Source organism: Emys orbicularis, chromosome 18, assembly GCF_028017835.1.
Source record: "Emys orbicularis isolate rEmyOrb1 chromosome 18, rEmyOrb1.hap1, whole genome shotgun sequence".
Taxonomy (NCBI): domain Eukaryota; kingdom Metazoa; phylum Chordata; order Testudines; family Emydidae; genus Emys; species Emys orbicularis.
In genome coordinates this window covers 13,047,180-13,059,213 of record NC_088700.1, presented here as the reverse complement: position 1 = coordinate 13,059,213, position 12,034 = coordinate 13,047,180, and positions in this window count along the sequence as shown.

Here is a 12,034-nt window from a genome sequence, read left to right as displayed (position 1 = left end):
AAAAGTGACTTCTCTGCCATGTCTCTGTGGACATTACTGCTGATTTTAACTTATACATTTTATGGTATACAATGCTACGTTCAGATATGATGGAGAGGAAGAGAAATAATTGTTTCCTGTGGGGAGGAAAAATGCTTCTGTAAAGCACTGAAGACTAAAGAATGGAAGTAAAATGCAGATTTTGTAATGACAGACGCTGGAAGGGAGTTTGTCCTTCATCCCTATGTGTTGTTGCTTTTGTAAGCTAGACCCTTTCACTGGGGTTCTCGTTGAGATACCATTGCAGCCTATAATAGGCAGACTGAGAATGGTGGTTGTAGGAAGGGGTTGGACTTGTATCCTGATTATGCATGCATAAATACTTCCTCCAATATACATCAGAGTGCCTTGCTGTATTTCAGAATTAGCCAATAATAGTCTCTCTCACTGGACGGGTATCACAGAGAATGAAATACACAGGTGGAGGAAGGATGTGTAAGATGGCACTTACTGCTGTGGGAGCAGAGTGGGAGTTTAGATATGAAATGCAGATGGTATTACATGGTTCAGTTATTTAAAGAGCTGGGATTCTGGGTGAAGCTGCTGGAGGGAAGCTCTTAAAGCTCTAGTTTCACCACATTAAACAATGTAGTGTTTTTTACAGTTCTCTATGGAATGTATATATACACTTGTTATAAAGACAGACATTCAGAAGTGCTCTCCTGCTGGAGTGAAATTGTTGACCATTAACTGTCAGAAGCCTTATCATTGAGGTTAAAATGTGGCTCCTGCTGGTGATGCAGGGGGTTGGACATTAGTATAGCAGCATTCCGGTAACTTGGATTTGAGATTCCCACAGTTCTCGCTGAGAAGGGTTGCAGATGATGCTCTCAATATGCTGCCACCTCCTACTATAAAGCCACAAGTGAAGTCTCAGGAGGCTACCACACATCTCTTGGTTTGCCTAGGTTTAGTTCAAGTCAAAGATAGTGGCCTCAAAGAGAGGACATATCCAAGAGTGGAAAAGCAGACCCCATAACAAGAGTATTGATGCAAATAGGGTTCAGCTTTTACAATGATCTGCTTTTCCAGTTCTGCTCCAGGGAAAGGTTGGCTCCTTTTAGTTCAGGAGCTTCATGAGCCTTGTCTGGCTGTGTTTCGCAAATGATGAGAATACAAAGATCTTATAGAAGTTGGAGTGAGTGAACTGAGAAAGTTGTGAATTATTCCAGTCCTCTCTATTTCCTGGGCTATAGTCAGAGGTTCTTCTGCAAAGACACCTGTGACACAGTTTCTAATAGTAAAAGCAGACAGAAAATAAGCAGAAGAGAGTATGAGAGAGGATATGAAATGAGATATGGTGTTCCCAGACTCTTGCAAAAAGCCAAGTGTAATACTCATATAGCATTATGATCATGATACTCCACAAGTGCAAGAAAGAAAAACGGTGTGCCTCAAAGACCTGACAAACATAATATACAAAGACAATTGTTTAGGCATGAGAAAGTGAGAAGCAACAAATCTTAGTGAGGCCTGGTCTGCATCTAAAAATTAGACTGACCTAGCTACATCTCTCAGGCTGTGAAAAATGTTGTGCCCAGTGCAACGTAGTGAGGTCAAGCTAACCCACACTATAGATGGTAGCTAGGTCAACAGAAGAATTCTAGCCGCATCTCTCAGAGAGGTGCACTAACTGCATCAACACAAATGTAGGAAGCCATCTACAATACAGCAGCACAGCTGTGGACATTAGTGAAGGCATACCTTAGGCTTAATGAAACAAGGGCTGTTGATTTGAGAGATGGCAATTGACTCCAGGAAAGCTCTTCCAAGCATGCTGGTAGGAGCCAAACAACAGTTAGAAAAGAAACAGAGGATGCTGGCAGCCTTTCATACCCATATTGATCAGAATTAAAATGTAGGTTGAATTCTGAAAGCAAGTTACTTTGACCAAAAAAATTTTGTTACACCATTTTGTGCCCTTGCATGGCTATTTTGGATGAAAGATGAACTCCAGCAGCTTTGTAGTAGTTGAAAAGATGCTAATGAATGTGAAGACAAATAGAATAAGGAAGAATAATTGAAATTCTAAAGAATTGACGCTATTCACTTTAGGTTTTTAGAGTTTTTGTTGTCTGTGTATTTGCTGCTTTGAGTGTCTTTACCTGAATGAAGATGAGTGGATCAGAAGCAACCCATCTGGCACATGGGTAAGAATATTAGCTCTGACTTTCAAATCCTCACGGGAGAGACTAAAATTGGTGGTGGTGGGTGGGGGTTGTTGTTTTTTTATAAAGCACCACCCTATACTTGTACAGTCCTTCTTAAGCTAGGAAAAGTTAATTCCTAATCAGTCAAGAGAAGGTGGGGGTAGGAAATGATCCCTTTACTCCCCTACTCATAATCTGATGCGCTGTCCTTTTGATGAAGGCAAAGAATTCCTCTTCAAGGGTGATTGTGGCTGGTAATGCAACTTGATGTAATAGTATTTATTTTTGTTTCTCTTCTCGTCTCTTTCCCCCCCCCCCATCTTCTCCCCCCAAATACTGACCTGTTCCATGCACACAACAAAGTCTGGGCCTATTGATATGATCTGCCTCTTGCTCTAATAGGGGAGGTAGATCTTTAAAAAACAAAACAAAACCCCATTCTATCCCCCCACCAAAAAGCCCCCCAGAACAAAACAAACCTGATGCAACCTATGAGGGGATTATAGCCTCAAGAATATTGTTCAAAATAGTTAAATCCAAAGGAGATATTCTTCCAGGAGTAACCAGCACTGATCTACAGTCGGTAGATAAAAATGGTATGCTGCTTTGGATATAAACCTCTGAAGGGCTTCAGGGCTGCTCTTATTGACCTCAATGCAGTGCTGATTTGGGCCCAAAAGAAAGATAATGTGATTTGTATCACTTCTCAAGTTGCAAGACCTTATCAGGACCTGTCTGTTTTTATATTTCAAATATTTTTTGGAGTGGCACAGGGCTCTATTTGTAAATGCACAACTGAGCTAGTTGCCATAGAATCTACTTTGCACTAGTACATTCTTTTGTGATTGTGAAATTTCACCATATGCTGTGTGTGTGAAAGTCCAACAGATGAAGCACCCACTTTACTACATGCCTGTATGGAGAGTTTCTAAGGGATTCAGTTTTGTGAAGGGGAGGCGGGCGTGAGGATTATGAATAAACAACCTTCTACCCTCCAGCTCAGTGAGAGATCTAACAGAAAATATTTCCTAGCACTTTGTATTTAGAGCAAAAGATACTTTAGTATTAATAGCAAGTGAGACATATTTGGTTGGACTCTAGAGCAGGGGTGGGCAAACTATGGCCTGGGGGCCACATCCAGCCCTTCAGATGTTTTAATCCGGCCCTCAAGCTCCTGCCAGGGAGCGGGGACGGAGGCTTGCTCTACGCGGCTCTGCTCCGCATGCTGCCCCCGCCCCAAGAGCCGCCCCCACAGCTCCTATTGGCCAGCAAACGGGGCCACTGGAGCTGCAGGGGCAGCGCCTGCGGACAGGGCTGCGTGCAGATCCGCCTGGCCTGGCCTCCGCGTAGGAGCCAGAGGTGGGACATGCTGCTGCTTCTGGGAGCTGCTTGAAGTAAGCACCCCCTGGAGCCTGCACCCCTGACCTCCTCCAGTGCCTCAGCCCTGATCCCCCCCCCCCGCCCTCTGAACCCCTCGGTCCCACCTTCCTGCTCCCCAGAGCCCGCACCTCCAGCAGGAGCCCTCACCTACTCCCGCACCCCAATCCCCAATTTCATGAGCATTCATGGCCCACCATACAATTTCCATACCCAGATGTGGCCCTCAGGCCAAAAAGTTTGCCCACCCCTGCTCTAGAGATAGGTGGTGTTAGCATTTTTTATAACAAACCCTTATTTTCAAGGGGTTATAACATCTCTTAAATACATCAATCTGGGCTAACATGTACCAGGTTTTAGCCTTGAGGGAATTTTTTTAAAAACATGACTTGGGCATTATAAAAATAAAAACCTGATGCTTAAACTCAGCACTCCAAACATGCATGATTATATTTCCTTCTTAAACTGAACTTTGACCTCAGTTAATCTGAAGTGGGAGTTGTTGTGATGAGCTTCACTAAGTGGCTAATGTGCCCATGCACTATTTTAATAAATTTAGAGACTAGACTAGAGCAGTGATTCTCAAACTGTGGGTCTCGACCCCATTTTAATGGGATCACTAGGGCTGGGATCACCCCACTGCGCTGGGTGGCAGGGCTCGGGCTTCAGCTTCCGCCCTGGGCGGTAGGGCTCAGGCTTCGGTTCCCCCTCCTGAGGTCATGTCGTAATTTTTGTTGTCAGAAGGGGGTCGCGATGCAATGAAGTTTGAGACCTCCTGGACTAAAGTATGTCTACACGGCAATTAAACACCCACAGCTGGCCCATGTCAGCTGACTCGGGCTCAGGCTATGGGGCTGGAAGAGTCCCAGAGCCTGGGCTGGAGGCTAAGCCCGAATGTCTACATCCCAATTAAATAGCCCCATAGCCTGAGTGCTGCAAGCGTGAGTCAGCAGACAATGGCCAGCCATTGGTGTTTAAATGCAGTACAGACATGCTCTAAACAGGTCTGTTAGGCAAATACTTTTTTTTAAATCACAAATATATGAAATTAAAGAAGAGAAAAACCTGCTTCAAAATATCAGAGTTCAGAATGGCTTTGAAGATGAGCATGACCCACACATTCATGGCAAAGGAGAGAGGATGTGAAATTCTGCTTTCCCTTAACCCTTTTCAATGGGACATTCCTCTGCCACACCTGACACTAAAGAATGTAACCTTGTGCCTGTGGCTCCTCCCCCCCCCCTTTATTTCCTGATGTGTAAAGATTCATCTGTTCTTGCTCTCCCTCCCCCTCATTCCCCCAGCTAAAACTTTTATATCTGTTTTGGATGTGGCATTAAATGCAAGTCAAATAAATCTTTCCTTCATTATATATGGTTTTGGTTTCTAATTCCACTAGTGGGTCCTGAATTATGATAAAGGCTCTTGTAACTTCTGATTTAGGTGCCAACCTGTATATTATTCTGACCAGTTCTTTTGAGAGAGAATCCACTTATAATATGCAGGCAAACAGTGGCTTATTTCTAGAATCAGTGTGTTAAGAACTGATAGCAAGTAAAATCTTAAGGCTTGTCAACAGGGGAAAATGTACCAGTGTTATTATATCACTCTAGTTATACTGGTATAGAAATGCCAAACTTCCATATATAGACAAGCACTTAGATTTGATTTCTTGACCATCCTATGATCCACTTTATGTACTTTCTGCAATGGCTGATAATCCATCTGCTTCATCTGCCAGGATTTTCCCATTCAAAGGTGACCTCATCTAAAGGAGAATTGTAATATTGTGCTAAAGAAAGAAACTGAACAATTAACCTCATGGTCTGTGTGAATTCTTATACTGCACACATTAAAAGGTATCTGAGAACTAGGTCTGAAAGACAAAAGTAAAGATTTGTAGAATGCTTTTGAAAGACTAAAAATGTCTATCCGCTGAGACCTGTAGAAAAGTGTAGGTTCCTTTCATTACGCAACTACAGCACATTAAAACTTTCATTTTCAAGCCATGAAGCAACTATATTGGACCAGAAGAGCCGTGTACTTCCACAGCTTTTGGTAGGATATCGCATTTGTAGAAAGAAATAGTTTCTTTAAACAGATCACAGTTGATGTGTGGAACTCACTGTCACATGCTAACAGTGAGGTGAAAAGCTTAGATATATTCAAAGAATTAAACATTCATATGGATAAGAAAATTGATAGTTAAATAAGACAGGATAACCACCATGCTTCAGTACATAACCTCTGCTAGTGTTTGGCTTAAGAAGAAACTTTATCTATGGATAGGTTAATTGTCTGGGGGCAGGGAGGGCTGAACCTTCCTCTGAAATAGCTGGTTCTGCAAGACACCAAACAGAATAAGCCCCTGAACTGCTTCAGTGTAGCAATTCTTATCTTCCTAAAAAAAAAAAAAAGAGTAGTGGATTTAAAAATATAGTGGGAGAAGCCTGAAAACTGTAATGTTGTTATTTTCACAAGAGATGGTGGAGAGGCTCCTGTTCTGTGTTTTTTGGTTTGAGCTATGGATAGGGTGACCAGATGTCCTGGTTTTAAAGGGACAGTCCCATATTTAAGCCCTCCTGCGGGTGTCCCGACTTTTTCTCAAAAACGGGCAAATTGTCCCATATTTTCTGTTCCCCCCCCCCATTAGTACTGCCAGATCCCTGCTTGCCAGTTGCCCTCCCACCAGTGGTGAGTGGGGGAGTCCAGTGGCTGATGATGGGGGTGGGTGTGCAAGGCTGGTGGTGGGGCGAAGATGCAGTGTGTGGGGTCGGCTGCTCCCCCTGCTGGTCCATCAGCACAGTCCCTGCTGTGTGCTGGCTCTCGGCCAGCAGGGCTCCGCCTCCCCGTCCCGTTTCCAGCCGGTGCTGGCTGCTAGCTGCAGTGGCTGGTGAGTGTGGGCAGATGGTGGCCAGTTATGTGTCACTGCTACTACCCACTCATCGGCCCTTTACATGCTCCCCCTCTGGCTGTCCTCTCCTTGCTTTGCCCCTTCACCATTCCAGCTCCTCCATATCCCCCCGGCAGGGCGCGTCCCACTCCCAGTGCTGTGCGGAGAACCAGCCCTTGGTCAGAGCGCTCAGTTCACCAACAGCCTGGCCGGCAGGCTTCATTCCCCCACTGCCTCTGGCTGGGCCAGCGCCCCAGAAAAGCCCAACACCCTCCGGCCCAGGATGCTGGCCAGGAGGAGCAAAGTCCCACACAGCGCTGGCATGGGGAAGCCTCTCCGCCCCACAGCTAAGCTCTGGAGTGGGAGGGGGAAATGATTTCCAGCCTGCTCGCCCCCCAAACCTGCAAGCTCCACAGCAGCCCCCCAGGCAGGAGCTTAGCACCCTCTTCCCGCACACACCAGGTCATGCCCCCAGGGAGCGCAGGGCTGTTCTGTCCCCTAAGCACCCTCCCCTGCTGAGCCACCTCTCTGGCCCGGTTTGCTAAAGCCTCAGGTTCCCTGGGCTCTGGTGCACAATGCATCCTTAGGGCTTAACCTCTTCCTGCCCGTGCAGTAGCTGGGGGTGGGGGGGCAGACAGGAGGCAGCTGGGTTATGTCGGTGGTCAGCAGTAACCTGGAGGTGTTAGCTGCCTTTCGAGGCTGTGCAGGGAGGAAGGGACAAGCTGCTTCCAGCTGGCGGGGGGGAGGGGGAGGGAAAGAAGGGGGGAGAGATGAGCTCTGCAAAGACATGGGCCAGGTCATCCCTCCTGGCCCCGCTCCTCCTCTGCAGCTGGAAGCAGCTCCCATCCCTTCCCTACCGCACAGTGACAAAAGGCTGCTGCTGGCCACATTCTGATGTGAACCCTGATAAAAAATGGGGGGGGTGCATGTGACCCTGTGTGCCCTCCCACTTGTTGCCATGGGAAGATGCGGCACCAGGAGAGATGGGTCCGTCCTGGGGGCCAAGCCAGGCATGGAGAGCGCCAGGCAGGAAGGGTCAGGTTGGTCGGTCGGTCACACACCCCGTCCAAGAAAGGTGTATTGGGAGTGTGTGTGTCACCTCTCCCCTTGTGAACCCTAAAGCCTTAAAGATAAGAAGGTAAATAAAAAGAATCCAACTACGCAGTATTTCTTTTTAACGGGCTCAGTCACCTTGATGTTAATTTGAACATTTGCACTGCATAATTCTGATGATTGCCCTTGAACTTGCTTGAATACAAGTAATTTTACCAAGTGTCCCATATTCAGCATAGGGAAATATGGTCACCCTAGCTATGGGTCAGTTCACACTTATGTGCTAGAACTTATTGCCAAGATACTTTTTCAACCTGTACTTTAGGTGAATCTACCAAATGAAACATAGCTGAGCCTGAAAAAGTGATTTAAAAACCTTTCACAGATAGCCTTGTGCACTCTCCCTTTTAATAGATAGGCTGCCTCCATGAGCACTACACAGATCCCTTCAAACCAAACTTTAAACAGAGGTTGATTAATGTAATAATGGCCAGAGCTTTCAAATTGAAGAAGAATGCATGTTTTAGAGGTTAGAGCAAAGAACTATAGGTTATGACTCATCTTGGGTACTAGTCCTAGCTTCTTATAGATAGAGACAAGTCCCTAAAGTGCTGTGCTAGTCTTCCCAACTGTACACTGCGAATAATGCTTAGCTGAATTATGATGAAGGCCCTCTTACAGGGATACTGAGGATTACTTGATACTTCTAAAACATTAATATTTTCCTGTTGAATATTGGATTACTGTGAGAACCCCATTGTGTCCAGGCCTGCTCAGAGGGGTTTGATAAGGAATAAGAGCACTTATTGTATCATGTACTGATTTAATATTGCTACAGATTCCTTTTCACTAAACATTCTCATTGAAGTACCTCTAGTAATAATGTCCAAGAGAGGTTTCACTGCTTGTCACATTATAAATATAAACTGACAAATCATTTTCAATATTTCTGGAAGAACAGGATCTGTTTGGCTTTCAGTGGTGAAAGGGAAATCCTTCACACTTCCTTAATTCAGTCTTTTGAAGAAGACCTAACTTTTGCAGTCAACATCTACTCTCAATAGAGAGTGCCTGTTATCTATATTTGCTACCTTTTCTCTTGGAAAGCCAAGCATGGGATCCACTGTTTAAATTCATTGGGCAGGATCATAATCGCCACCTGAAACTAGTTACATTATAGCCATAAGGGGAGAGGAGTAGTTCTCCTGTCCCTAAAATCAAATATTTAAAAGATTTAGTTGAACATGATCAAGAGGTAGATCTTAACTAATCCATACAATATTTGGCTGCGATCAAACAACAACAAAAATAAACCAAAACACACTCAGCTCTTACCTTGGCTGGCTTAGCTAGGTTTGCGACTTCCTCCATATTCTAATAAGAAATGTTACATGCACAGGCCCATTTTCTTTGCAGCTTTTAACTTGAGTGACTTTACCATTCCTAAAAGCTGTTTTGCTCTTCACAAGTTTCCTTGTGCAAATGCTTCCAGTACATACACCTCTTTTGTTGTACCACATACCCTTTGTATTCTTCTCCCTACCCAGGACTTCCAAGTGAGTGGAGTTTAATGTGCACAAATACGGAAGAAAAAACAACAAGGAGTCCTTGTGGCACCTTAGAGACTAACACATTTATTTGGGCATAAGCTTTCGTGGGCTATAACCCACTTCATCAGATGCATGGAGTGAAAAATACAATAGGCAGGTATAAATATACAGCACATGAAAAGATGGGAGTTGCCTTACCAAGTGGGGGGTCAGTGCTAACGAGGCCAATTCAATCAGGGTGGATGTGGCCCATTCCTATGATGGTCCTATAATAGTGTCCTTGCTTACAGACAGCCCCCTAACCTGAAGCAAATATTCACCAGCAACTACACACCACACAACAGAAACACTAACCCAGGAACCAATCCCTGCAACAAATCCTGTTGCCAACTCTGTCCGCATAGCTATTCAAGGGACACCATCATAGGACCTAACCACATCAGCCACACCATCAGGGGCTCGTTCACCTGCACATCTACCAATGTGATATATGCCATCATGTGCCAGCAATGCCTCTCTGCCATGTACATTGGCCAAACCGGACAGTCTCTACGCAAAAGAATAAATTGACACAAATCAGACATCAAGAATTGTAACATTAAAATACCAGTAGGAGAGCACTTCAATCTCCCTGGACACTCAATAACAGTCTTAAAAGTGGCCAAAAAATCTTAAAAAACAGACTTCAATGAGAAACTGCAGAGCTGGAATTAATTTGCAAACTTGACACCATCGAATTAGGCCTGAATAAAGACTAGGAGTGGCTGGGTCACTACAAAAAGTCATTTTCCCTCTGTTGATATTCACCCCTTCTTGTCAACTGTTGGGAATGGGCCACATCCACCCTGATTGAATTGGCCTCGTTAGCACTGACCCCCCCACTTGGTATGGCAACTCCCATCTTTTCATGTGCTGTATATTTATACTTGCCTACTATATTTTTCACTCCATGCATCTGATAAAGTGGGTTATAGCCCACGAAAGCTTATGCCCAAATAAATGTGTTAGTCTCTAAGGGTATGTCTACACTATGAGAGTAGTTCGATTTTACTTAAATCAAATTTGTGGAACCGATATTACAAAGTCGAACGTGTGTATCCACACTAAGGACAGTAATTCGACTTTGTGAGTCCACACTAATGGGGCAAGCGTCGACATTGGAAGCGGTGCACTGTGGGCAGCTATCCCACAGTTCCCGCAGTCCCCGCTGCCCATTGGAATTCTGGGTCGAGCCCCCAATGCCTGCTGGGGAAGAAAATGTGTCGAGGGTGGTTTTGGGTAACTGTCATCATCCAACTGTCACTCCCGCCCTCCCTCCCTGAAAGCGCCGGCGGGCAATCAGTTCATGCACTTTTCTGGTGAGTGACAGCGCGGACGCCACAGCACTGCGAGCATGGAGCCCGCTGCGACCATCGCTGCAGTTATGGCTGTTGTCAACACCTCGCACCTTATCATCCACCTTTTCCAGAGGCAGATGCTGAGAAATCGGGCGAGGAGGCTACGGCAGCGCGGTGAGGACATTAAGTCTGAGAGGGGCACAGACCTCTCACAAAGCACGGGACCCCGCGCCTTGAACATCATGGTGGCAATGGGTCATGTTGATGCTGTGGAACGGCGATTCTGGGCCCGGGAATCAAGCACGGACTGGTGGGACCGCATAGTGCTGCAGGTCTGGGATGAATCACAGTGGCTGCGAAACTTTCAGATGCGGAAGGGAACTTTCCTGGAACTTTGTGAGTTGCTGTCCCCTGCCCTGAAGCGCAAGGACACCCGGATGCGAGCAGCCCTGACTGTCCAGAAGTGAGTGGCCATAGCCCTCTAGAAGCTTGCAACGCCAGACAGCTACCGGTCAGTCGCGAACCACTTTGGCGTGGACAAATCTACCATGGGGGTTGCTGTGATGCAAGTAGCCAACGCAATCGTTGAGCTACTGCTGTCAAAGGTAGTGACCCTTGGAAACGTGCAGGTCATCATAGATGGCTTCGCCGTGACGGGATTCCCAAACTGCGGTGGGGCTATAGATGGAACTTGCATCCCTATCCTGGGACCGGACCGCCAGGCCAGCCAGTACATTAACCGAAAGAGCTACTTTTCAATGGTGCTGCAAGCACTGGTGGACCATAGGGGACGTTTTACAAACATCAACGTCGGATGGCCGGGCAAGGTTCATGACGCTCGTGTTTTCAGGAACTCTGGTCTGTTTAGACGGCTGCAGGAAGGTATTTATTTCCCGGACCACAAAATAACTGTTGGGGATGTGGAGATGCCTATAGTGATCCTCGGGGACCCAGCCTACCCGCTAATGCCCTGGCTCATGAAGCCCTATACGGGCGCCCTGGACACTGAAAAAGAACTCTTCAACTACCGTCTGAGCAAGTGCAGAATGGTGGTGGAGTGTGCTTTTGGATGTCTCAAGGGGAGATGGAGAAGCTTACTGACTCGCTCTGATCTCAGCGAAACCAATATCCCCATTGTTATTGCAGCTTGCTGTGTGCTCCACAATCTCTGTGAGAGCAAGGGGGAGACCTTTATGGTGGGGTGGGAGGTTGAGGCAAATAGCCTGGCTGCTGATTACGCCCAGCCAGACAGCCGTGCGATTAGAAGAGCCCAGCGGGACGCGCTGTGCATCCGGGAGGCTTTGAAAGCTAGGTTCCTCAGTGAGCAGGGTAACCTGTGACTATTAAGTTTGTTTAAAGAGAAGCTGAACCTGCCCCCGTTTCTTTACCCGGTTAATGTTGACTATCCTCTCCAGTTACATACCCCGTTCCCCCACTTCCAACACACGTTTAAAAATAAAATAAATGGAACTTTGTTAATGAACACCGTTTTCTTTATTACGGATTTCGCGGTAAAGTGTTGAAACTGGGACGCAGACTGTGGTGGGGAGCGGGCGTAGTGATGGAAAGAACGCTTCTAAACTCGAGGAATGACAGGCTCCTGCTCCTAGAGCAGTCCGCAGTGGTGGACTGGTT